At 42.9% G+C, this 27,932-nt stretch overlaps 1 long non-coding RNA gene and 1 other non-coding gene across 5 annotated transcripts in view; one reads left to right on the forward strand and one right to left on the reverse strand.

Annotated features, from left to right (window-relative positions):
• The first annotated feature begins 21,057 nt into the window (after positions 1-21,057).
• Positions 21,058-21,130, forward strand: trnav-aac (transfer RNA valine (anticodon AAC)). The gene has a single exon. It is a non-coding gene; the product is annotated as a tRNA-Val (tRNA).
• Positions 21,131-22,339: 1,209 nt separating this feature from the next.
• The window catches only part of LOC140494448 (uncharacterized), a 52,751-nt gene continuing 47,158 nt past the window's right edge, over positions 22,340-27,932 (reverse strand). For 3 of the 4 annotated variants that reach the window (XR_011963978.1, XR_011963979.1, XR_011963980.1), the window contains exon 6: positions 23,801-27,687. This is a non-coding gene — a long non-coding RNA (uncharacterized lncRNA). Of the gene's footprint in view, positions 23,310-23,800; positions 27,688-27,932 lie in introns of those variants that run through there. The other variant, XR_011963981.1, reaches the window with a different exon arrangement.

Consider the following 27,932-nt stretch of genomic DNA (forward strand, 5'->3'; position numbering starts at 1 on the left):
TATCCACGTGGCTCATGTCCAGGAGTGAACATCTCTGCAGCAAATTGCACGGTTAAAGTAAAAGGCACGGAAAGTGGCATCTCGAACCGGCCCCGAGGTCAGAGCATGCTCACAATGTGATCTGTCGTTCTCAGATTGTAATGCGACCTCCGGTTTTAGGGTGGAGAACATTCTTTGGGACCCTTCTTCTGCAAAACAGACACAGTGACTGAATAAATGCTGCACGGTTTGATGTGGAACACGGCCTGCTCAGCTTTGTGCATTTTCCCTGTAGTCAGGTGTGTTTCGTGTTCCGTGTAAACGTGAAAGTCGTCCTGTTTCGAGCAATGTGTGAAATCATTTAGCAAAGCAAGAATCGAAATTGTAGTAATGTCTAGCAGCTCATGGTTGTTTGACCGAAGTGTCCAAGTGTCTCTGCTGTCATGATCGCGTTCGCCTCCCGCGCGGAAAATCGCAAACAGCTCTGCTGTTCCAAAGCGATTTGTGCTTTTACTGGAACCGAATGGAGACTATTATTTCATCGCCGTTGTGAAACAAAGTCCTGCGGTGACTCGACTCGTCGTTATTTGGTTTTCTGTCCAATGGGAAAATCGTTCCAATGAATTTCGGTGTCATATGTTATTGAATTTCTCCCATTTCCTTCATTTCCGTCCTGGAGTCATCAGAAGGAAAAGGTAATCTAATCGAGACTGTGAATGGTGAAATTCACTTTTTATGGCCCGTTCTTGTGATGTTCTTTCTATCTCTCTTTTCAGCATTGTCTGGAAAGTGGTGGTGCACTAACGCTGCAGTATGTTTGAAAGAGTAGTTTGGAATTGCCCTGTTGTTAGTTGTGAGATTACTTTATGACTCATGCCCTCGGACTGTGACACATTTAGCATTCATGCATCTCTCTGTCTGAAAATGCATTCGGCATGCCAGTTTTGTTTGTGTTCCGTGAAAAATGCTTTCTGTTTTGCGATTCGCTCAGCACATTACGAGTTAACAGGGTTTCTGAGGTAACTTCGAGCAGCAAAACTCCTCAATTGAGGTCTGGGAAAATTTCACGGAGTATGGTCAGTCGGGGCAAAATTAAGGAAGTTGTTCGTATCTGCAGTGTTTCACAATACTACCTTTCCCGTGAGCAGTCGAACAGACTAAACGATTGTGCCACAGACTGCGATGGAAAACTCCGCTAAAAAGTAATCCTTTACAGCCAGTGTTAGCAACAAGACGTTATGGGGGTACACGGCGTGGAAACAGATATTTAGGTGTATCTCATCCATGCTCACCACATAACCAAAATTAAACAAGTCCCGTTCCCCAGCATTTGGCCCCAATCCCTCTAAACCCATCCTATCCAGAAACTCATCCGATTACCTTTGCAATTTTCTAAGTGTAATAGCCTCCTCCACTTCCTCTGGGAGCTCATTCCATACACGCACAACCTTCTGTGTGGGAAATGTGCCTCAGGTCGTTTGTCAATTTCAGCCCACTCACCTTAAACCTATGCTCTCGAGTTTTCAACTCACCCCAATTTGGGTAAAACACAGAAATACTCAGTTTACAACCCTTCCATAAGATCATATCGCAGCCGTTCCGCTGCAGGGAAAGTCGTCCCAGCTTATTCCACCTCGCCCTTCGGTCCAAACATTGACGAAATCATTGTCTATATATTGTCATCAATCTCACGTCGGCCGCGGCTGGTTTCTGTAGTGTAGTGGTCATCACGTTCGCCTAACACGCGAAAGGTCCCTAGTTCGAAACTGGGCAGAAACTGCTTTGTTCGTCAACTGCAGCCTTTTACATGGACAAGAACGGAGCTTTCTTGCTTGCTTTCCCATCTGCAAACCTGCCTTCGAATTTGCTTGAAAGAATCTGCTCTCGTAGTGAAATGTAAGGCAACTCCATTTAATTACTGTGTAAAGCATTGTAAAGTTTTTCTCCAACCTGGTTCTGATGCATATGCCATTCTGTTTGAGAGTGTCCTTGCCGCGTTCTGATCCTTCCACGAAAAGCAGTACCGCATTTGCATTCCTTGCGCAGGCGGCCCGGTTCAAAGGCAGGGAAGAAGCTGCTGCGCTGGTGTCACAGCGCACCACGGATTCCTGAACTTGTCTGTCTGTCAAATGTACCCCAAAGTCGTCTCTGAAAGGCCTCATTTGGAAGCTGTCTGTCGTTATTCAACGCGCGAGAGTTGGTACCAGATTCCTGAATCATATTTTGGGGCAGTTCGCACGTTAGTGGCTCATTCAATCAGCAACAGCAATGAAATAATTTACACTCTCAGAGGAACCTTTGAACTTGTGCTTTCATAGCGCCGCTAATATTAAGGTGCGCCCCGAGATCTAAGCCATGTTGGAACTGAAACGGAGGAATCGACAGAGAGGCTACAGAATGACATCGCATCCATTTGGTTTTCTTTAAATCACTGACGAGCAGGAAAATGTAAAAGGGGAGAGCGAGTGGGGAAGTGAGGCGGTTGCAGCTCTGGTAAAAGTCCTTCTTTGTGATTCACTCCGCAAACAGAGACTTGAAGGTGACTCAGAGGCGTGTGAGCTCTTCACATCGAGATCAAAAAGCACTCAAGGGCAGTTAGCACCTCTTCCGGAGTGGGGGTGGGGTGAGGTAATTACCTTTTGACTTCTGTTACTATGTTCAGAAACTGCCTTTTCGATTGACTTGAACAGAAACTGCATTTCCAATAAGCACCATGGAAGTTAGCAAAATTTATTGAATCGCTTCTCGTCGATTCCCGCACAGGTTTCCGACTCAGTTGGTATCCACGTGGCTCATGTCCAGGAGTGAACATCTCTGCAGCAAATTGCACGGTTAAAGTAAAAGGCACGGAAAGTGGCATCTCGAACCGGCCCCGAGGTCAGAGCATGCTCACAATGTGATCTGTCGTTCTCGGATTGTAATGCGACCTCCGGTTTTAGGGTGGAGAACATTCTTTGGGACCCTTCTTCTGCAAAACAGACACAGTGACTGAATAAATGCTGCACGGTTTGATGTGGAACACGGCCTGCTCAGCTTTGTGCATTTTCCCTGTAGTCAGGTGTGTTTCGTGTTCCGTGTAAACGTGAAAGTCGTCCTGTTTCGAGCAATGTGTGAAATCATTTAGCAAAGCAAGAATCGAAATTGTAGTAATGTCTAGCAGCTCATGGTTGTTTGACCGAAGTGTCCAAGTGTCTCTGCTGTCATGATCGCGTTCGCCTCCCGCGCGGAAAATCGCAAACAGCTCTGCTGTTCCAAAGCGATTTGTGCTTTTACTGGAACCGAATGGAGACTATTATTTCATCGCCGTTGTGAAACAAAGTCCTGCGGTGACTCGACTCGTCGTTATTTGGTTTTCTGTCCAATGGGAAAATCGTTCCAATGAATTTCGGTGTCATATGTTATTGAATTTCTCCCATTTCCTTCATTTCCGTCCTGGAGTCATCAGAAGGAAAAGGTAATCTAATCGAGACTGTGAATGGTGAAATTCACTTTTTATGGCCCGTTCTTGTGATGTTCTTTCTATCTCTCTTTTCAGCATTGTCTGCAAAGTGGTGGTGCACTAACGCTGCAGTATGTTTGAAAGAGTAGTTTGGAATTGCCCTGTTGTTAGTTGTGAGATTACTTTATGACTCATGCCCTCGGACTGTGACACATTTAGCATTCATGCATCTCTCTGTCTGAAAATGCATTCGGCATGCCAGTTTTGTTTGTGTTCCGTGAAAAATGCTTTCTGTTTTGCGATTCGCTCAGCACATTACGAGTTAACAGGGTTTCTGAGGTAACTTCGAGCAGCAAAACTCCTCAATTGAGGTCTGGGAAAATTTCACGGAGTATGGTCAGTCGGGGCAAAATTAAGGAAGTTGTTCGTATCTGCAGTGTTTCACAATACTACCTTTCCCGTGAGCAGTCGAACAGACTAAACGATTGTGCCACAGACTGCGATGGAAAACTCCGCTAAAAAGTAATCCTTTACAGCCAGTGTTAGCAACAAGACGTTATGGGGGTACACGGCGTGGAAACAGATATTTAGGTGTATCTCATCCATGCTCACCACATAACCAAAATTAAACAAGTCCCGTTCCCCAGCATTTGGCCCCAATCCCTCTAAACCCATCCTGTCCAGAAACTCATCCGATTACCTTTGCAATTTTCTGAGTGTAATAGCCTTCTCCACTTCCTCTGGGAGCTCATTGCATACACGCACAACCTTCTGTGTGGGAAATGTGCCTCAGGTCGTTTGTCAATTTCAGCCCACTCACCTTAAACCTATGCTCTCGAGTTTTCAACTCACCCCAATTTGGGTAAAACACAGAAATACTCAGTTTACAACCCTTCCATAAGATCATATCGCAGCCGTTCCGCTGCAGGGAAAGTCGTCCCAGCTTATTCCACCTCGCCCTTCGGTCCAAACATTGACGAAATCATTGTCTATATATTGTCATCAATCTCACGTCGGCCGCGGCTGGTTTCTGTAGTGTAGTGGTCATCACGTTCGCCTAACACGCGAAAGGTCCCTAGTTCGAAACTGGGCAGAAACTGCTTTGTTCGTCAACTGCAGCCTTTTACATGGACAAGAACGGAGCTTTCTTGCTTGCTTTCCCATCTGCAAACCTGCCTTCGAATTTGCTTGAAAGAATCTGCTCTCGTAGTGAAATGTAAGGCAACTCCATTTAATTACTGTGTAAAGCATTATAAAGTTTTTCTCCAACCTGGTTCTGATGCATATGCCATTCTGTTTGAGAGTGTCCTTGCCGCGTTCTGATCCTTCCACGAAAAGCAGTACCGCATTTGCATTCCTTGCGCAGGCGGCCCGGTTCAAAGGCAGGGAAGAAGCTGCTGCGCTGGTGTCACAGCGCACCACGGATTCCTGAACTTGTCTGTCTGTCAAATGTACCCCAAAGTCGTCTCTGAAAGGCCTCATTTGGAAGCTGTCTGTCGTTATTCAACGCGCGAGAGTTGGTACCAGATTCCTGAATCATATTTTGGGGCAGTTCGCACGTTAGTGGCTCATTCAATCAGCAACAGCAATGAAATAATTTACACTCTCAGAGGAACCTTTGAACTTGTGCTTTCATAGCGCCGCTAATATTAAGGTGCGCCCCGAGATCTAAGCCATGTTGGAACTGAAACGGAGGAATCGACAGAGAGGCTACAGAATGACATCGCATCCATTTGGTTTTCTTTAAATCACTGACGAGCAGGAAAATGTAAAAGGGGAGAGCGAGTGGGGAAGTGAGGCGGTTGCAGCTCTGGTAAAAGTCCTTCTTTGTGATTCACTCCGCAAACAGAGACTTGAAGGTGACTCAGAGGCGTGTGAGCTCTTCACATCGAGATCAAAAAGCACTCAAGGGCAGTTAGCACCTCTTCCGGAGTGGGGGTGGGGTGAGGTAATTACCTTTTGACTTCTGTTACTATGTTCAGAAACTGCCTTTTCGATTGACTTGAACAGAAACTGCATTTCCAATAAGCACCATGGAAGTTAGCAAAATTTATTGAATCGCTTCTCGTCGATTCCCGCACAGGTTGGTATCCACGTGGCTCATGTCCAGGAGTGAACATCTCTGCAGCAAATTGCACGGTTAAAGTAAAAGGCACGGAAAGTGGCATCTCGAACCGGCCCCGAGGTCAGAGCATGCTCACAATGTGATGTGTCGTTCTCGGATTGTAATGCGACCTCCGGTTTTAGGGTGGAGAACATTCTTTGGGACCCTTCTTCTGCAAAACAGACACAGTGACTGAATAAATGCTGCACGGTTTGATGTGGAACACGGCCTGCTCAGCTTTGTGCATTTTCCCTGTAGTCAGGTGTGTTTCGTGTTCCGTGTAAACGTGAAAGTCGTCCTGTTTCGAGCAATGTGTGAAATCATTTAGCAAAGCAAGAATCGAAATTGTAGTAATGTCTAGCAGCTCATGGTTGTTTGACCGAAGTGTCCAAGTGTCTCTGCTGTCATGATCGCGTTCGCCTCCCGCGCGGAAAATCGCAAACAGCTCTGCTGTTCCAAAGCGATTTGTGCTTTTACTGGAACCGAATGGAGACTATTATTTCATCGCCGTTGTGAAACAAAGTCCTGCGGTGACTCGACTCGTCGTTATTTGGTTTTCTGTCCAATGGGAAAATCGTTCCAATGAATTTCGGTGTCATATGTTATTGAATTTCTCCCATTTCCTTCATTTCCGTCCTGGAGTCATCAGAAGGAAAAGGTAATCTAATCGAGACTGTGAATGGTGAAATTCACTTTTTATGGCCCGTTCTTGTGATGTTCTTTCTATCTCTCTTTTCAGCATTGTCTGGAAAGTGGTGGTGCACTAACGCTGCAGTATGTTTGAAAGAGTAGTTTGGAATTGCCCTGTTGTTAGTTGTGAGATTACTTTATGACTCATGCCCTCGGACTGTGACACATTTAGCATTCATGCATCTCTCTGTCTGAAAATGCATTCGGCATGCCAGTTTTGTTTGTGTTCCGTGAAAAATGCTTTCTGTTTTGCGATTCGCTCAGCACATTACGAGTTAACAGGGTTTCTGAGGTAACTTCGAGCAGCAAAACTCCTCAATTGAGGTCTGGGAAAATTTCACGGAGTATGGTCAGTCGGGGCAAAATTAAGGAAGTTGTTCGTATCTGCAGTGTTTCACAATACTACCTTTCCCGTGAGCAGTCGAACAGACTAAACGATTGTGCCACAGACTGCGATGGAAAACTCCGCTAAAAAGTAATCCTTTACAGCCAGTGTTAGCAACAAGACGTTATGGGGGTACACGGCGTGGAAACAGATATTTAGGTGTATCTCATCCATGCTCACCACATAACCAAAATTAAACAAGTCCCGTTCCCCAGCATTTGGCCCCAATCCCTCTAAACCCATCCTGTCCAGAAACTCATCCGATTACCTTTGCAATTTTCTGAGTGTAATAGCCTTCTCCACTTCCTCTGGGAGCTCATTGCATACACGCACAACCTTCTGTGTGGGAAATGTGCCTCAGGTCGTTTGTCAATTTCAGCCCACTCACCTTAAACCTATGCTCTCGAGTTTTCAACTCACCCCAATTTGGGTAAAACACAGAAATACTCAGTTTACAACCCTTCCATAAGATCATATCGCAGCCGTTCCGCTGCAGGGAAAGTCGTCCCAGCTTATTCCACCTCGCCCTTCGGTCCAAACATTGACGAAATCATTGTCTATATATTGTCATCAATCTCACGTCGGCCGCGGCTGGTTTCTGTAGTGTAGTGGTCATCACGTTCGCCTAACACGCGAAAGGTCCCTAGTTCGAAACTGGGCAGAAACTGCTTTGTTCGTCAACTGCAGCCTTTTACATGGACAAGAACGGAGCTTTCTTGCTTGCTTTCCCATCTGCAAACCTGCCTTCGAATTTGCTTGAAAGAATCTGCTCTCGTAGTGAAATGTAAGGCAACTCCATTTAATTACTGTGTAAAGCATTATAAAGTTTTTCTCCAACCTGGTTCTGATGCATATGCCATTCTGTTTGAGAGTGTCCTTGCCGCGTTCTGATCCTTCCACGAAAAGCAGTACCGCATTTGCATTCCTTGCGCAGGCGGCCCGGTTCAAAGGCAGGGAAGAAGCTGCTGCGCTGGTGTCACAGCGCACCACGGATTCCTGAACTTGTCTGTCTGTCAAATGTACCCCAAAGTCGTCTCTGAAAGGCCTCATTTGGAAGCTGTCTGTCGTTATTCAACGCGCGAGAGTTGGTACCAGATTCCTGAATCATATTTTGGGGCAGTTCGCACGTTAGTGGCTCATTCAATCAGCAACAGCAATGAAATAATTTACACTCTCAGAGGAACCTTTGAACTTGTGCTTTCATAGCGCCGCTAATATTAAGGTGCGCCCCGAGATCTAAGCCATGTTGGAACTGAAACGGAGGAATCGACAGAGAGGCTACAGAATGACATCGCATCCATTTGGTTTTCTTTAAATCACTGACGAGCAGGAAAATGTAAAAGGGGAGAGCGAGTGGGGAAGTGAGGCGGTTGCAGCTCTGGTAAAAGTCCTTCTTTGTGATTCACTCCGCAAACAGAGACTTGAAGGTGACTCAGAGGCGTGTGAGCTCTTCACATCGAGATCAAAAAGCACTCAAGGGCAGTTAGCACCTCTTCCGGAGTGGGGGTGGGGTGAGGTAATTACCTTTTGACTTCTGTTACTATGTTCAGAAACTGCCTTTTCGATTGACTTGAACAGAAACTGCATTTCCAATAAGCACCATGGAAGTTAGCAAAATTTATTGAATCGCTTCTCGTCGATTCCCGCACAGGTTGGTATCCACGTGGCTCATGTCCAGGAGTGAACATCTCTGCAGCAAATTGCACGGTTAAAGTAAAAGGCACGGAAAGTGGCATCTCGAACCGGCCCCGAGGTCAGAGCATGCTCACAATGTGATGTGTCGTTCTCGGATTGTAATGCGACCTCCGGTTTTAGGGTGGAGAACATTCTTTGGGACCCTTCTTCTGCAAAACAGACACAGTGACTGAATAAATGCTGCACGGTTTGATGTGGAACACGGCCTGCTCAGCTTTGTGCATTTTCCCTGTAGTCAGGTGTGTTTCGTGTTCCGTGTAAACGTGAAAGTCGTCCTGTTTCGAGCAATGTGTGAAATCATTTAGCAAAGCAAGAATCGAAATTGTAGTAATGTCTAGCAGCTCATGGTTGTTTGACCGAAGTGTCCAAGTGTCTCTGCTGTCATGATCGCGTTCGCCTCCCGCGCGGAAAATCGCAAACAGCTCTGCTGTTCCAAAGCGATTTGTGCTTTTACTGGAACCGAATGGAGACTATTATTTCATCGCTGTTGTGAAACAAAGTCCTGCGGTGACTCGACTCGTCGTTATTTGGTTTTCTGTCCAATGGGAAAATCGTTCCAATGAATTTCGGTGTCATATGTTATTGAATTTCTCCCATTTCCTTCATTTCCGTCCTGGAGTCATCAGAAGGAAAAGGTAATCTAATCGAGACTGTGAATGGTGAAATTCACTTTTTATGGCCCGTTCTTGTGATGTTCTTTCTATCTCTCTTTTCAGCATTGTCTGGAAAGTGGTGGTGCACTAACGCTGCAGTATGTTTGAAAGAGTAGTTTGGAATTGCCCTGTTGTTAGTTGTGAGATTACTTTATGACTCATGCCCTCGGACTGTGACACATTTAGCATTCATGCATCTCTCTGTCTGAAAATGCATTCGGCATGCCAGTTTTGTTTGTGTTCCGTGAAAAATGCTTTCTGTTTTGCGATTCGCTCAGCACATTACGAGTTAACAGGGTTTCTGAGGTAACTTCGAGCAGCAAAACTCCTCAATTGAGGTCTGGGAAAATTTCACGGAGTATGGTCAGTCGGGGCAAAATTAAGGAAGTTGTTCGTATCTGCAGTGTTTCACAATACTACCTTTCCCGTGAGCAGTCGAACAGACTAAACGATTGTGCCACAGACTGCGATGGAAAACTCCGCTAAAAAGTAATCCTTTACAGCCAGTGTTAGCAACAAGACGTTATGGGGGTACACGGCGTGGAAACAGATATTTAGGTGTATCTCATCCATGCTCACCACATAACCAAAATTAAACAAGTCCCGTTCCCCAGCATTTGGCCCCAATCCCTCTAAACCCATCCTGTCCAGAAACTCATCCGATTACCTTTGCAATTTTCTGAGTGTAATAGCCTTCTCCACTTCCTCTGGGAGCTCATTGCATACACGCACAACCTTCTGTGTGGGAAATGTGCCTCAGGTCGTTTGTCAATTTCAGCCCACTCACCTTAAACCTATGCTCTCGAGTTTTCAACTCACCCCAATTTGGGTAAAACACAGAAATACTCAGTTTACAACCCTTCCATAAGATCATATCGCAGCCGTTCCGCTGCAGGGAAAGTCGTCCCAGCTTATTCCACCTCGCCCTTCGGTCCAAACATTGACGAAATCATTGTCTATATATTGTCATCAATCTCACGTCGGCCGCGGCTGGTTTCTGTAGTGTAGTGGTCATCACGTTCGCCTAACACGCGAAAGGTCCCTAGTTCGAAACTGGGCAGAAACTGCTTTGTTCGTCAACTGCAGCCTTTTACATGGACAAGAACGGAGCTTTCTTGCTTGCTTTCCCATCTGCAAACCTGCCTTCGAATTTGCTTGAAAGAATCTGCTCTCGTAGTGAAATGTAAGGCAACTCCATTTAATTACTGTGTAAAGCATTATAAAGTTTTTCTCCAACCTGGTTCTGATGCATATGCCATTCTGTTTGAGAGTGTCCTTGCCGCGTTCTGATCCTTCCACGAAAAGCAGTACCGCATTTGCATTCCTTGCGCAGGCGGCCCGGTTCAAAGGCAGGGAAGAAGCTGCTGCGCTGGTGTCACAGCGCACCACGGATTCCTGAACTTGTCTGTCTGTCAAATGTACCCCAAAGTCGTCTCTGAAAGGCCTCATTTGGAAGCTGTCTGTCGTTATTCAACGCGCGAGAGTTGGTACCAGATTCCTGAATCATATTTTGGGGCAGTTCGCACGTTAGTGGCTCATTCAATCAGCAACAGCAATGAAATAATTTACACTCTCAGAGGAACCTTTGAACTTGTGCTTTCATAGCGCCGCTAATATTAAGGTGCGCCCCGAGATCTAAGCCATGTTGGAACTGAAACGGAGGAATCGACAGAGAGGCTACAGAATGACATCGCATCCATTTGGTTTTCTTTAAATCACTGACGAGCAGGAAAATGTAAAAGGGGAGAGCGAGTGGGGAAGTGAGGCGGTTGCAGCTCTGGTAAAAGTCCTTCTTTGTGATTCACTCCGCAAACAGAGACTTGAAGGTGACTCAGAGGCGTGTGAGCTCTTCACATCGAGATCAAAAAGCACTCAAGGGCAGTTAGCACCTCTTCCGGAGTGGGGGTGGGGTGAGGTAATTACCTTTTGACTTCTGTTACTATGTTCAGAAACTGCCTTTTCGATTGACTTGAACAGAAACTGCATTTCCAATAAGCACCATGGAAGTTAGCAAAATTTATTGAATCGCTTCTCGTCGATTCCCGCACAGGTTGGTATCCACGTGGCTCATGTCCAGGAGTGAACATCTCTGCAGCAAATTGCACGGTTAAAGTAAAAGGCACGGAAAGTGGCATCTCGAACCGGCCCCGAGGTCAGAGCATGCTCACAATGTGATCTGTCGTTCTCGGATTGTAATGCGACCTCCGGTTTTAGGGTGGAGAACATTCTTTGGGACCCTTCTTCTGCAAAACAGACACAGTGACTGAATAAATGCTGCACGGTTTGATGTGGAACACGGCCTGCTCAGCTTTGTGCATTTTCCCTGTAGTCAGGTGTGTTTCGTGTTCCGTGTAAACGTGAAAGTCGTCCTGTTTCGAGCAATGTGTGAAATCATTTAGCAAAGCAAGAATCGAAATTGTAGTAATGTCTAGCAGCTCATGGTTGTTTGACCGAAGTGTCCAAGTGTCTCTGCTGTCATGATCGCGTTCGCCTCCCGCGCGGAAAATCGCAAACAGCTCTGCTGTTCCAAAGCGATTTGTGCTTTTACTGGAACCGAATGGAGACTATTATTTCATCGCCGTTGTGAAACAAAGTCCTGCGGTGACTCGACTCGTCGTTATTTGGTTTTCTGTCCAATGGGAAAATCGTTCCAATGAATTTCGGTGTCATATGTTATTGAATTTCTCCCATTTCCTTCATTTCCGTCCTGGAGTCATCAGAAGGAAAAGGTAATCTAATCGAGACTGTGAATGGTGAAATTCACTTTTTATGGCCCGTTCTTGTGATGTTCTTTCTATCTCTCTTTTCAGCATTGTCTGGAAAGTGGTGGTGCACTAACGCTGCAGTATGTTTGAAAGAGTAGTTTGGAATTGCCCTGTTGTTAGTTGTGAGATTACTTTATGACTCATGCCCTCGGACTGTGACACATTTAGCATTCATGCATCTCTCTGTCTGAAAATGCATTCGGCATGCCAGTTTTGTTTGTGTTCCGTGAAAAATGCTTTCTGTTTTGCGATTCGCTCAGCACATTACGAGTTAACAGGGTTTCTGAGGTAACTTCGAGCAGCAAAACTCCTCAATTGAGGTCTGGGAAAATTTCACGGAGTATGGTCAGTCGGGGCAAAATTAAGGAAGTTGTTCGTATCTGCAGTGTTTCACAATACTACCTTTCCCGTGAGCAGTCGAACAGACTAAACGATTGTGCCACAGACTGCGATGGAAAACTCCGCTAAAAAGTAATCCTTTACAGCCAGTGTTAGCAACAAGACGTTATGGGGGTACACGGCGTGGAAACAGATATTTAGGTGTATCTCATCCATGCTCACCACATAACCAAAATTAAACAAGTCCCGTTCCCCAGCATTTGGCCCCAATCCCTCTAAACCCATCCTATCCAGAAACTCATCCGATTACCTTTGCAATTTTCTAAGTGTAATAGCCTCCTCCACTTCCTCTGGGAGCTCATTCCATACACGCACAACCTTCTGTGTGGGAAATGTGCCTCAGGTCGTTTGTCAATTTCAGCCCACTCACCTTAAACCTATGCTCTCGAGTTTTCAACTCACCCCAATTTGGGTAAAACACAGAAATACTCAGTTTACAACCCTTCCATAAGATCATATCGCAGCCGTTCCGCTGCAGGGAAAGTCGTCCCAGCTTATTCCACCTCGCCCTTCGGTCCAAACATTGACGAAATCATTGTCTATATATTGTCATCAATCTCACGTCGGCCGCGGCTGGTTTCTGTAGTGTAGTGGTCATCACGTTCGCCTAACACGCGAAAGGTCCCTAGTTCGAAACTGGGCAGAAACTGCTTTGTTCGTCAACTGCAGCCTTTTACATGGACAAGAACGGAGCTTTCTTGCTTGCTTTCCCATCTGCAAACCTGCCTTCGAATTTGCTTGAAAGAATCTGCTCTCGTAGTGAAATGTAAGGCAACTCCATTTAATTACTGTGTAAAGCATTGTAAAGTTTTTCTCCAACCTGGTTCTGATGCATATGCCATTCTGTTTGAGAGTGTCCTTGCCGCGTTCTGATCCTTCCACGAAAAGCAGTACCGCATTTGCATTCCTTGCGCAGGCGGCCCGGTTCAAAGGCAGGGAAGAAGCTGCTGCGCTGGTGTCACAGCGCACCACGGATTCCTGAACTTGTCTGTCTGTCAAATGTACCCCAAAGTCGTCTCTGAAAGGCCTCATTTGGAAGCTGTCTGTCGTTATTCAACGCGCGAGAGTTGGTACCAGATTCCTGAATCATATTTTGGGGCAGTTCGCACGTTAGTGGCTCATTCAATCAGCAACAGCAATGAAATAATTTACACTCTCAGAGGAACCTTTGAACTTGTGCTTTCATAGCGCCGCTAATATTAAGGTGCGCCCCGAGATCTAAGCCATGTTGGAACTGAAACGGAGGAATCGACAGAGAGGCTACAGAATGACATCGCATCCATTTGGTTTTCTTTAAATCACTGACGAGCAGGAAAATGTAAAAGGGGAGAGCGAGTGGGGAAGTGAGGCGGTTGCAGCTCTGGTAAAAGTCCTTCTTTGTGATTCACTCCGCAAACAGAGACTTGAAGGTGACTCAGAGGCGTGTGAGCTCTTCACATCGAGATCAAAAAGCACTCAAGGGCAGTTAGCACCTCTTCCGGAGTGGGGGTGGGGTGAGGTAATTACCTTTTGACTTCTGTTACTATGTTCAGAAACTGCCTTTTCGATTGACTTGAACAGAAACTGCATTTCCAATAAGCACCATGGAAGTTAGCAAAATTTATTGAATCGCTTCTCGTCGATTCCCGCACAGGTTTCCGACTCAGTTGGTATCCACGTGGCTCATGTCCAGGAGTGAACATCTCTGCAGCAAATTGCACGGTTAAAGTAAAAGGCACGGAAAGTGGCATCTCGAACCGGCCCCGAGGTCAGAGCATGCTCACAATGTGATCTGTCGTTCTCGGATTGTAATGCGACCTCCGGTTTTAGGGTGGAGAACATTCTTTGGGACCCTTCTTCTGCAAAACAGACACAGTGACTGAATAAATGCTGCACGGTTTGATGTGGAACACGGCCTGCTCAGCTTTGTGCATTTTCCCTGTAGTCAGGTGTGTTTCGTGTTCCGTGTAAACGTGAAAGTCGTCCTGTTTCGAGCAATGTGTGAAATCATTTAGCAAAGCAAGAATCGAAATTGTAGTAATGTCTAGCAGCTCATGGTTGTTTGACCGAAGTGTCCAAGTGTCTCTGCTGTCATGATCGCGTTCGCCTCCCGCGCGGAAAATCGCAAACAGCTCTGCTGTTCCAAAGCGATTTGTGCTTTTACTGGAACCGAATGGAGACTATTATTTCATCGCCGTTGTGAAACAAAGTCCTGCGGTGACTCGACTCGTCGTTATTTGGTTTTCTGTCCAATGGGAAAATCGTTCCAATGAATTTCGGTGTCATATGTTATTGAATTTCTCCCATTTCCTTCATTTCCGTCCTGGAGTCATCAGAAGGAAAAGGTAATCTAATCGAGACTGTGAATGGTGAAATTCACTTTTTATGGCCCGTTCTTGTGATGTTCTTTCTATCTCTCTTTTCAGCATTGTCTGCAAAGTGGTGGTGCACTAACGCTGCAGTATGTTTGAAAGAGTAGTTTGGAATTGCCCTGTTGTTAGTTGTGAGATTACTTTATGACTCATGCCCTCGGACTGTGACACATTTAGCATTCATGCATCTCTCTGTCTGAAAATGCATTCGGCATGCCAGTTTTGTTTGTGTTCCGTGAAAAATGCTTTCTGTTTTGCGATTCGCTCAGCACATTACGAGTTAACAGGGTTTCTGAGGTAACTTCGAGCAGCAAAACTCCTCAATTGAGGTCTGGGAAAATTTCACGGAGTATGGTCAGTCGGGGCAAAATTAAGGAAGTTGTTCGTATCTGCAGTGTTTCACAATACTACCTTTCCCGTGAGCAGTCGAACAGACTAAACGATTGTGCCACAGACTGCGATGGAAAACTCCGCTAAAAAGTAATCCTTTACAGCCAGTGTTAGCAACAAGACGTTATGGGGGTACACGGCGTGGAAACAGATATTTAGGTGTATCTCATCCATGCTCACCACATAACCAAAATTAAACAAGTCCCGTTCCCCAGCATTTGGCCCCAATCCCTCTAAACCCATCCTGTCCAGAAACTCATCCGATTACCTTTGCAATTTTCTGAGTGTAATAGCCTTCTCCACTTCCTCTGGGAGCTCATTGCATACACGCACAACCTTCTGTGTGGGAAATGTGCCTCAGGTCGTTTGTCAATTTCAGCCCACTCACCTTAAACCTATGCTCTCGAGTTTTCAACTCACCCCAATTTGGGTAAAACACAGAAATACTCAGTTTACAACCCTTCCATAAGATCATATCGCAGCCGTTCCGCTGCAGGGAAAGTCGTCCCAGCTTATTCCACCTCGCCCTTCGGTCCAAACATTGACGAAATCATTGTCTATATATTGTCATCAATCTCACGTCGGCCGCGGCTGGTTTCTGTAGTGTAGTGGTCATCACGTTCGCCTAACACGCGAAAGGTCCCTAGTTCGAAACTGGGCAGAAACTGCTTTGTTCGTCAACTGCAGCCTTTTACATGGACAAGAACGGAGCTTTCTTGCTTGCTTTCCCATCTGCAAACCTGCCTTCGAATTTGCTTGAAAGAATCTGCTCTCGTAGTGAAATGTAAGGCAACTCCATTTAATTACTGTGTAAAGCATTATAAAGTTTTTCTCCAACCTGGTTCTGATGCATATGCCATTCTGTTTGAGAGTGTCCTTGCCGCGTTCTGATCCTTCCACGAAAAGCAGTACCGCATTTGCATTCCTTGCGCAGGCGGCCCGGTTCAAAGGCAGGGAAGAAGCTGCTGCGCTGGTGTCACAGCGCACCACGGATTCCTGAACTTGTCTGTCTGTCAAATGTACCCCAAAGTCGTCTCTGAAAGGCCTCATTTGGAAGCTGTCTGTCGTTATTCAACGCGCGAGAGTTGGTACCAGATTCCTGAATCATATTTTGGGGCAGTTCGCACGTTAGTGGCTCATTCAATCAGCAACAGCAATGAAATAATTTACACTCTCAGAGGAACCTTTGAACTTGTGCTTTCATAGCGCCGCTAATATTAAGGTGCGCCCCGAGATCTAAGCCATGTTGGAACTGAAACGGAGGAATCGACAGAGAGGCTACAGAATGACATCGCATCCATTTGGTTTTCTTTAAATCACTGACGAGCAGGAAAATGTAAAAGGGGAGAGCGAGTGGGGAAGTGAGGCGGTTGCAGCTCTGGTAAAAGTCCTTCTTTGTGATTCACTCCGCAAACAGAGACTTGAAGGTGACTCAGAGGCGTGTGAGCTCTTCACATCGAGATCAAAAAGCACTCAAGGGCAGTTAGCACCTCTTCCGGAGTGGGGGTGGGGTGAGGTAATTACCTTTTGACTTCTGTTACTATGTTCAGAAACTGCCTTTTCGATTGACTTGAACAGAAACTGCATTTCCAATAAGCACCATGGAAGTTAGCAAAATTTATTGAATCGCTTCTCGTCGATTCCCGCACAGGTTGGTATCCACGTGGCTCATGTCCAGGAGTGAACATCTCTGCAGCAAATTGCACGGTTAAAGTAAAAGGCACGGAAAGTGGCATCTCGAACCGGCCCCGAGGTCAGAGCATGCTCACAATGTGATGTGTCGTTCTCGGATTGTAATGCGACCTCCGGTTTTAGGGTGGAGAACATTCTTTGGGACCCTTCTTCTGCAAAACAGACACAGTGACTGAATAAATGCTGCACGGTTTGATGTGGAACACGGCCTGCTCAGCTTTGTGCATTTTCCCTGTAGTCAGGTGTGTTTCGTGTTCCGTGTAAACGTGAAAGTCGTCCTGTTTCGAGCAATGTGTGAAATCATTTAGCAAAGCAAGAATCGAAATTGTAGTAATGTCTAGCAGCTCATGGTTGTTTGACCGAAGTGTCCAAGTGTCTCTGCTGTCATGATCGCGTTCGCCTCCCGCGCGGAAAATCGCAAACAGCTCTGCTGTTCCAAAGCGATTTGTGCTTTTACTGGAACCGAATGGAGACTATTATTTCATCGCTGTTGTGAAACAAAGTCCTGCGGTGACTCGACTCGTCGTTATTTGGTTTTCTGTCCAATGGGAAAATCGTTCCAATGAATTTCGGTGTCATATGTTATTGAATTTCTCCCATTTCCTTCATTTCCGTCCTGGAGTCATCAGAAGGAAAAGGTAATCTAATCGAGACTGTGAATGGTGAAATTCACTTTTTATGGCCCGTTCTTGTGATGTTCTTTCTATCTCTCTTTTCAGCATTGTCTGGAAAGTGGTGGTGCACTAACGCTGCAGTATGTTTGAAAGAGTAGTTTGGAATTGCCCTGTTGTTAGTTGTGAGATTACTTTATGACTCATGCCCTCGGACTGTGACACATTTAGCATTCATGCATCTCTCTGTCTGAAAATGCATTCGGCATGCCAGTTTTGTTTGTGTTCCGTGAAAAATGCTTTCTGTTTTGCGATTCGCTCAGCACATTACGAGTTAACAGGGTTTCTGAGGTAACTTCGAGCAGCAAAACTCCTCAATTGAGGTCTGGGAAAATTTCACGGAGTATGGTCAGTCGGGGCAAAATTAAGGAAGTTGTTCGTATCTGCAGTGTTTCACAATACTACCTTTCCCGTGAGCAGTCGAACAGACTAAACGATTGTGCCACAGACTGCGATGGAAAACTCCGCTAAAAAGTAATCCTTTACAGCCAGTGTTAGCAACAAGACGTTATGGGGGTACACGGCGTGGAAACAGATATTTAGGTGTATCTCATCCATGCTCACCACATAACCAAAATTAAACAAGTCCCGTTCCCCAGCATTTGGCCCCAATCCCTCTAAACCCATCCTGTCCAGAAACTCATCCGATTACCTTTGCAATTTTCTGAGTGTAATAGCCTTCTCCACTTCCTCTGGGAGCTCATTGCATACACGCACAACCTTCTGTGTGGGAAATGTGCCTCAGGTCGTTTGTCAATTTCAGCCCACTCACCTTAAACCTATGCTCTCGAGTTTTCAACTCACCCCAATTTGGGTAAAACACAGAAATACTCAGTTTACAACCCTTCCATAAGATCATATCGCAGCCGTTCCGCTGCAGGGAAAGTCGTCCCAGCTTATTCCACCTCGCCCTTCGGTCCAAACATTGACGAAATCATTGTCTATATATTGTCATCAATCTCACGTCGGCCGCGGCTGGTTTCTGTAGTGTAGTGGTCATCACGTTCGCCTAACACGCGAAAGGTCCCTAGTTCGAAACTGGGCAGAAACTGCTTTGTTCGTCAACTGCAGCCTTTTACATGGACAAGAACGGAGCTTTCTTGCTTGCTTTCCCATCTGCAAACCTGCCTTCGAATTTGCTTGAAAGAATCTGCTCTCGTAGTGAAATGTAAGGCAACTCCATTTAATTACTGTGTAAAGCATTATAAAGTTTTTCTCCAACCTGGTTCTGATGCATATGCCATTCTGTTTGAGAGTGTCCTTGCCGCGTTCTGATCCTTCCACGAAAAGCAGTACCGCATTTGCATTCCTTGCGCAGGCGGCCCGGTTCAAAGGCAGGGAAGAAGCTGCTGCGCTGGTGTCACAGCGCACCACGGATTCCTGAACTTGTCTGTCTGTCAAATGTACCCCAAAGTCGTCTCTGAAAGGCCTCATTTGGAAGCTGTCTGTCGTTATTCAACGCGCGAGAGTTGGTACCAGATTCCTGAATCATATTTTGGGGCAGTTCGCACGTTAGTGGCTCATTCAATCAGCAACAGCAATGAAATAATTTACACTCTCAGAGGAACCTTTGAACTTGTGCTTTCATAGCGCCGCTAATATTAAGGTGCGCCCCGAGATCTAAGCCATGTTGGAACTGAAACGGAGGAATCGACAGAGAGGCTACAGAATGACATCGCATCCATTTGGTTTTCTTTAAATCACTGACGAGCAGGAAAATGTAAAAGGGGAGAGCGAGTGGGGAAGTGAGGCGGTTGCAGCTCTGGTAAAAGTCCTTCTTTGTGATTCACTCCGCAAACAGAGACTTGAAGGTGACTCAGAGGCGTGTGAGCTCTTCACATCGAGATCAAAAAGCACTCAAGGGCAGTTAGCACCTCTTCCGGAGTGGGGGTGGGGTGAGGTAATTACCTTTTGACTTCTGTTACTATGTTCAGAAACTGCCTTTTCGATTGACTTGAACAGAAACTGCATTTCCAATAAGCACCATGGAAGTTAGCAAAATTTATTGAATCGCTTCTCGTCGATTCCCGCACAGGTTGGTATCCACGTGGCTCATGTCCAGGAGTGAACATCTCTGCAGCAAATTGCACGGTTAAAGTAAAAGGCACGGAAAGTGGCATCTCGAACCGGCCCCGAGGTCAGAGCATGCTCACAATGTGATCTGTCGTTCTCGGATTGTAATGCGACCTCCGGTTTTAGGGTGGAGAACATTCTTTGGGACCCTTCTTCTGCAAAACAGACACAGTGACTGAATAAATGCTGCACGGTTTGATGTGGAACACGGCCTGCTCAGCTTTGTGCATTTTCCCTGTAGTCAGGTGTGTTTCATGTTCCGTGTAAACGTGAAAGTCGTCCTGTTTCGAGCAATGTGTGAAATCATTTAGCAAAGCAAGAATCGAAATTGTAGTAATGTCTAGCAGCTCATGGTTATTTGACCGAAGTGTCCAAGTGTCTCTGCTGTCATGATCGCGTTCGCCTCCCGCGCGGAAAATCGCAAACAGCTCCGCTGTTCCAAAGCGATTTGTGCTTTTACTGGAACCGAATGGAGACTATTATTTCATCGCTGTTGTGAGACAAAGTCCTGCGGTGACTCGACTCGTCGTTATTTGGTTTTCTGTCCAATGGGAAAATCGTTCCAATGAATTTCGGTGTCATATGTTATTGAATTTCTCCCATTTCCTTCATTTCCGTCCTGGAGACATCAGAAGGAAAAGGTAATCTAATCGAGACTGTGATTGGTGAAATTCACGTTTTATGGCCCGTTCTTATGATGTTCTTTCCTTCTTTTCAGCATTGTCTGGAAAGTGGTGGTGCACTAACGCTGCAGTATGTTTGAAAGAGTAGTTTGGAATTGCCCTGTTGTTAGTTGTGAGATTACTTTATGACTCATGCCCTCGGACTGTGACACATTTAGCATTCATGCATCTCTCTGTCTGAAAATGCATTCGGCATGCCAGTTTTGTTTGTGTTCCGTGAAAAATGCTTTCTGTTTTGCGATTCGCTCAGCACATTACGAGTTAACAGGGTTTCTGAGGTAACTTCGAGCAGCAAAACTCCTCAATTGAGGTCTGGGAAAATTTCACGGAGTATGGTCAGTCGGGGCAAAATTAAGGAAGTCGTTCGTATCTGCAGTGTTTCTCAATACTACCTTTCCCGTGAGCAGTCGAACAGACTAAACGATTGTGCCACAGACTGCGATGGAAAACTCCGCTAAAAAGTAATCCTTTAAAGCCAGTGTTAGCAACAAGACGTTATGGGGGTACACGGCGTGGAAACAGATATTTAGGTGTATCTCATCCATGCTCACCACATAACCAAAATTAAACAAGTCCCGTTCCCCAGCATTTGGCCCCAATCCCTCTAAACCCATCCTATCCAGAAACTCATCCGATTACCTTTGCAATTTTCTAAGTGTAATAGCCTCCTCCACTTCCTCTGGGAGCTCATTGCATACACGCACAACCTTCTGTGTGGGAAATGTGCCTCAGGTCGTTTGTCAATTTCAGCCCACTCACCTTAAACCTATGCTCTCGAGTTTTCAACTCACCCCAATTTGGGTAAAACACAGAAATACTCAGTTTACAACCCTTCCATAAGATCATATCGCAGCCGTTACGCTGCAGGGAAAGTCGTCCCAGCTTATTCCACCTCGCCCTACGGTCCAAACATTGACGAAATCATTGTCTATATATTGTCATCAATTTCACGTGTCTTTTTTTATCGTTTTCAAGATGTCAATTACGCTGGACAACAACGAGCGATTGGAAACAGAAAGGTGAAACGGAGAATGGCTTCAACTTTCAGTGCTGGATGCCACTGCGCCGGAGGGCGGCGACCGCGGCTGGTTTCTGTAGTGTAGTGGTCATCACGTTCGCCTAACACGCGAAAGGTCCCCAGTTCGAAACTGGGCAGAAACTGCTTGGTTCGTCAACTGCAGCCTTTTACATGGACAAGAACGGAGCTTTCTTGCTTGCTTTCCCATCTGCAAACCTGCCTTCGAATTTGCTTGAAAGAATCTGCTTTCGTAGTGAAATGTAAGGCAACTCCATTTAATTACTGTGTCAAGCATTATAAAGGTTTTCTCCAACCTGGTTCTGATGCATATGCCATTCTGTTTGAGAGTGTCCTTGCCGCGTTCTGATCCTTCCACGAAAAGCAGTACCGCATTTGCATTCCTTGCGCAGGCGGCCCGGTTCAAAGGCAGGGAAGAAGCTGCTGCGCTGGTGTCACAGCGCACCACGGATTCCTGAACTTGTCTGTCTGTCAAATGTACCCCAAAGTCGTCTCTGAAAGGCCTCATTTGGAAGCTGTCTGTCGTTATTCAACGCGCGAGAGTTGGTACCAGATTCCTGAATCATATTTTGGGGCAGTTCGCACGTTAGTGGCTCATTCAATCAGCAACAGCAATGAAATAATTTACACTCTCAGAGGAACCTTTGGACTTTCACCAGAGCTGCAACTGCCTCACTTCCCCACTCGCTCTCCCCGTTTATATTTCCCTGCTCGTCCGTGATTTAAAGAAAACCAAATGGATGCGATATCAAAACCAAATGGATGCGATATCATTCTGTAGCCTCTCTGTCGATTCCTCTGTTTCAGTTCCAACATGGCATAGATCTCGGGGCGCACCTTAATAGTAGCGACGCTATGAAAGCACCCCTGTTACCTCAGTGTATTAACAGGCCATTTGTTTGAAAAAAAATGACGCTCTAAAGAGTAACCCACCCAAACACTTTTCCCGATCACATTTCTTCACATTTATTTCTGTCTAATTCACATATCCGTGAACACAACGTGCGGTTTAGCATGGCCAGGGCACCTAACCTGCATATGTTTGGAATGTTTGAGGACACCACAGCAAAGTCACATGGACTTGGGGAGAACGTGCAAAGTCCCCACAGTCATCTGAGGAGGAAATCAAACCAATGTCCCTGGCGCTGTGAGGCAGCATTGCTAACCACTGAGGTACCATGTAATCTGATGCAATAAGTAAAATCAGTGAAAGATACTAAAAAATAAGTTTCAAATGAACACTCTCCGATATTGTCAAAGCATGTCAATCTTACATTCAATACGAATAGGTGTATGGAAAACAATAAAAGAACAAAATCTCGGCAATTCATGTATAAACAGTAATTAAACATTTAATTTGATCAAAGGTCATAACAATATTTAGACGAATTGCAATTTTTAATAACAAATGTAGGTAATTAGCTGACTAATGAACACTTGGAAGTGGCATATATTAACTTAACGCTGAAGAAAGCGACTTGTTTTCCCCCTTGTTACACAGCAGAATAACAATGTGTGTGTGTTCGAAATGTTTGAATCAAGCTCTTTCTAGCAAAATAACTGATGACTTACGATCACTTCGCCTTGTCACCTTTAAAACCACAACATTCTCAAATATTTTCCAAGAATTTACAATCAGAAGAACTAGTTAATTCCTTTTCATAGCAACCCAAAGAGAATAAGTAGCGGACACAGTGAATTAGTGAGTCAATGCAAGAATTCAACTGAAGACAATATCCCTTCTTTCCAAAAATGTTCAAAATTTAAAAAAACAAAATTCATTGCCATTGTTGAATGAAAGAATAAAGAGATTCTAATTCTTTTTCATTTGATTTTGTTGCATGAAACATCCGTCAGTCGTATTATGATTACAAACACGATAAATGTGAGCATTGAAGGCAAATGTAATTAATTGAATTCAACTATGTTTCAACAGGTAAAATAAAATTTGATACTTACAATGATTGAGAGATTGTGCACTGCAATATCTTTACAGTGGTTCATGTACTGTGCCGTAAATCCACATTTGCGCAACCTACTAGATTGAATAAGTATTATTTTTATTATAAATCAGCAACAATTGAATTATCAAAGTCTGTCAATGCATTAATGAATAATGAAAAATCTCTTTTTGCAAGTGATTGAGCAATGTCTGGAAATGAACTGGAATTAATTCAGTGAAAAGTAATTACATTTTCCTGAATTTTAAGACCGAGATTACCGTGATCTTTCAAATGAGCAAACATCAGATATTTGCAATGAAGTTGGATGGGAAGTCATTGGTTCCTTTGAGGGGTAGGTGACCTGAAAAATAAAGGTATTTTCATACTGTACTATTAGCACTAAGACATAATGAATTAAATCTAAATGTGAATCTCACTATACTTGTTCAAAAGACATTTTTTATAAATAATTGTGCCATTATTGTAATGGCAATGCCTTGATAATGAATGCTGTCTTTTGAAGAATTAAAATGAATCAATATTTCAAAAGCACTTTGCTGTGATGTTGATTGGATATTTATTAAGATCAGTAAACTGAGGCATAAAACATTGTACCGAGCTTTATGGATTGAAGGAAAATGAGCCATTCAGTGATTATTGAGCAAGAATCTTTTTTTAAGTAAAAAATGTACGTAATACAAGAATTGTGAATTTCCATACACTGGATTCCTTGTAGAGATATGTTACATCAATTTATATGATCAATATTATGATCAATGTTTAAAAACTTGTGTCAGAATTAGGAAGAGAATTAGTAAGTCATGAAAGTGAGCTTGAAACTGAACAATGTCGTCAATGATATGTGGCATATATGCGATTTTAATAATATTGTCATTTTTGGACAATGATGAATAATGTTGGAATAGAAATGACAAAAAAATCAACACGGTCAAAGCAGATCTTTTCTTACAATGAAATGAAAACAATAATCATTTTGTAGCACGCATGATTTGAAATAGCAGGTTTTTAAATGTGACATATACAGTGAAGGCTAACCCTTTTGCAAAAATGTGGGAAGTTCACAAATTTAAAATGCAGTATTTGTTCAATTTGTAATAAAAATGGTTATAATTTGAATTGTCTCTTGTACACACACAACAAAAAAGGAGCTTAAAGATTGTTAGATTGACAAAGATTTGCTTTACAACATTATTGTAGCATAGTCAATATCTGTGATAAAGTAGAATTATTGGTTTAAACAATATAAATCAACATTAACGACTGAGCTGAAATATAGCACCTCAATTGCATTAACTGCATAGAATAGTAAATAAATGTTTATTGTTGTCATTTGTCCTAGGAACAATAAGATACTTACTCAGGTTATTCTACTGAATAGTAATCAGCTGATGATGAATATCTTTGTGTCGCTTTATGTGCACTGTTTTGTGTGAACATTGATTTCAATAAATTTAGATATTTACATGAATTAGGAACAGACTGATAACTGGGTGTGAAAGATCTTATTTAAGATTAGACAATTTTTAGGAATTCAGGAGGTTTGCTGAACAAAACACTGTTAAGTCATCATGCAATAAACTGGTTAGAGAGAAATGTGCAAATTCAATTTTCAAATGAATGCACTCGGATATTTTCAGAACATTTCAATCGTACATTCAATATAAATAGATGAATGGAAAACTAAAAACAAATTTCAGACAACTCATAAACAGATCAATACCTAAAAATTGATATATAGTAGGAAGTGGCATTTGTTTATTTAACTGAAGAATAACTTAATTTTTTTCTCATATTTATACCTTTGAAGCATCAAGTTCTATCTTTACTTTGCATATTTCATCTTTGTGAATGCAACATTATCAAATATTTTGCAAAGAATATTGATTGAGTGTAATTAGATACATTCTGTTATTAGCGGACTGAAGAATATATATAGCAGATACTGTGATTATTGGAATGAACAACAAATGAAAACATATCTCATGTTGAATTGAAAGGCAATTCATTCGATTCTTAGATATTTTCTTCTCAACATTCAGAGCTGCTCTGGCACAGCTCTGTGCAATGTGGGAATTGAAATTGGTCTGGTAACAGAGACACGACCAGACAACTCTGGTCTGGTAACAGATACACGACCAGAGTTGCACAAGATTCCTTCATAACATTCCCAACCAGGTTGGGCAGGGCTGAAAACTAATCAGATGTTTATTGCGATAATTGGATTGGAATTAAATGGTTGGATACTGTGTACAATCTTCTGAAAATTCAGTAGTAATTTACAATAATGATGGGAGTTAACAAATGTCTTAATTTAACATGATTTTTATGATCACTTGTGGAACGACAACTTGACAGAATTGTGTGATTACTGTGCATTATAAATAAAAATGAATATAATTATTCTATATGTTCATAAGTTCCACATTTTCAGAAATGCAAATTACAATGCTTTTGATCTACATATAAATTGGAACAAAATGATGAATTGGTCAATCAATGTGCCTATTCAGCTGAAGACAACTTTCATTCTTTCTAAAATACACGATTTCTAAGTCACCATTTCCTGTGGTTGTTTAATGAAAGAAGAGAGATGCCAACCCTTTTTTGTGTGCTTCAAAAAATTCATGGGGATTTCAATGATTTTGCACGTGAAAAATATTCAATTGTTATTGTGATTAAAAACACAATAAATGTTAACATTGAAGTGATTTCTAATCAAATCAATTCAAAAGTGTTTCCAAGTTTAAAATGAAAAGCAATATTCAGAATGATTGAATGATTGTGCATTGCAATGTCCTTGCATTAATTATTATATGAAAACATAGTTCCACATGTACACCCCTTACCGAATTGAACAATTATTAGGTTTTGGCAACAAATCGATTTGAAATATTTTATTAATGAATTTAAGAATAATGAGGTATCTCCTCTTACTATTCCACTGAGTAATGTTCAGAAATGAAGAGAAATATTGCAGTGTAAATTAACTGGTGTTCTCTGAATTTCAATGGCTGAGAAGACTGTGATCTTTCAAATGAGCAAAAGTCAGATATTTACATATGATGTTGCAATGGCAATTATTGGTCTTTTGTGGGCGTATTGGCCTTATCAAACAAGTTTTAATGTTGTAGCACTCACACTAAGAAATATGGAAGGTATTAAAAGCACATTGTACTTGTTATAAAGCCTAAGTTAAAGTATTGCGTAATTATTGTAATTGATAATTGTTTCTAAAATCCTGATAGATAAATTGACTTAATATTTTGAATGCACTTTGCTCTGATGTCGATTGTATATTCATTAAGATTAATAAACTGAAAAGTAAAATATAAAACGTGGCTTTAATAATTAAAAAATCTCAGCAACAATTGAACATCATTCAACTTTTTTTTGGTTGGTTCATGTCTATTTTATTAATGTAACTTTTATCATGATAAATGTTTAGATAAATGTCAGAACTAGGAAGAAAATAATGAGGATGGGAAAGCGGGTATTATTATGCACTAAACATCGAGTTAATGACATTTGGTACAGGGAGTCATTTTGTAGCAAAAAAACTAATAATTGTGTGATTATTGTTCATTGACAACTAATGTTGGAAGAAAATAAAACTACCTCAAAATGAAATTAAAATAAATATCATTTTGGAGGTCACATGATTTGAAAAATGGAAATTGTCACTTAATGTGACATTTGAGCTGAAGAATCGAACTTCCCCCCGCCACCCCCATGTGTAGTCCTGTCAATAATTTAAAATTTAGTAAAAGTTGAACTAAATAACAAATGGATGTTCCTCCATTGTTTTCTTGAAAACAAAAATTTAAAAAATTAACATGAAAATGATATCACTCTGCAAGGAATAATTTCACAGATAATAAGTGTTTGTATTGAATTTAAATGTCACCATAGCTGTAGGAGTGATTTCCCCTGACAGGGAATGAAGACTGAGGAGATAGGCCGAACTCAGGCAAGTGGAAGATGTTTACTCATGCTGCAATCAGTTAATGCAGGGATCATCCCCCCGAGGCCAATCTAGGAAGGGAGGTCCATGACACACGAATGTGTACAGTAAAAAGCAGTATTTTTACACACCTTCTGTATTACAATGTCCACATGCAATATGGTTACAGTCCTTCCCTCATGATACAGACACCCGATCCTGTAGAACACCTAATCTTGGATGAACATCGCTATGGATAGCCCGAATTTCCTATTGGTTCATGGTGTTTTACAGGTGCTATAATCTCCAGGCCTTGGGATCTCTGTTGGTCTTATTTATCTCCCCTCCACCATTTTGTGTTTTAATTCCAAGGCAGGCTGCTCGGGGCTTCCCTACAGCAGCAAATCAATAAGGATTTCAGCATTAAAATAAAAATCAACATTCGCTACCATTAGGAAACTGTACCATGCAATATGCTTACGTCACTGAGACTTAATTCCACACTTAAAGCCGACTATACTGATTTGATCAATGATTACATATTAGATATAAGTAACAATTAGTGTTAAAACTAGTCACTGTAAACTTAAAATGATTAGAAATGTCATATTACAATCCGCAACATGTAGAATTGGAGTCTAAAACAATCAGACGTATCTTCATTTGTAAGGCTGAATATGAATCCAATGATTTCTGTGAACATTCAAATGAGAAGATATCAGATATTTCCTGTCAGTGTTGGATGAGGGATCATTGCTTGGTTTGTGGTTGTGTTGACCTGGAATAAAAGATAATTTTTTCTTAGTAAAATTGGCACTATGAAATAATGATTTAAATTGAAATGTGAATCTCACGATATTTGTTACAAAACCTAAATTAAATTACTGTGTGATTGTTGGACTAACAATGAATTGGTAATCTATTTTAGAACACTGACACATTAAGTGATTCAATATTTCCAAACGGGTTTGCTGTGATATGGTACTAAGCACATATGCTCTTACTTAAAAATTAAAATCATGG

Source organism: Chiloscyllium punctatum, chromosome 24 (assembly GCF_047496795.1).
Source record: "Chiloscyllium punctatum isolate Juve2018m chromosome 24, sChiPun1.3, whole genome shotgun sequence".
Taxonomy (NCBI): Eukaryota; Metazoa; Chordata; class Chondrichthyes; order Orectolobiformes; family Hemiscylliidae; genus Chiloscyllium; species Chiloscyllium punctatum.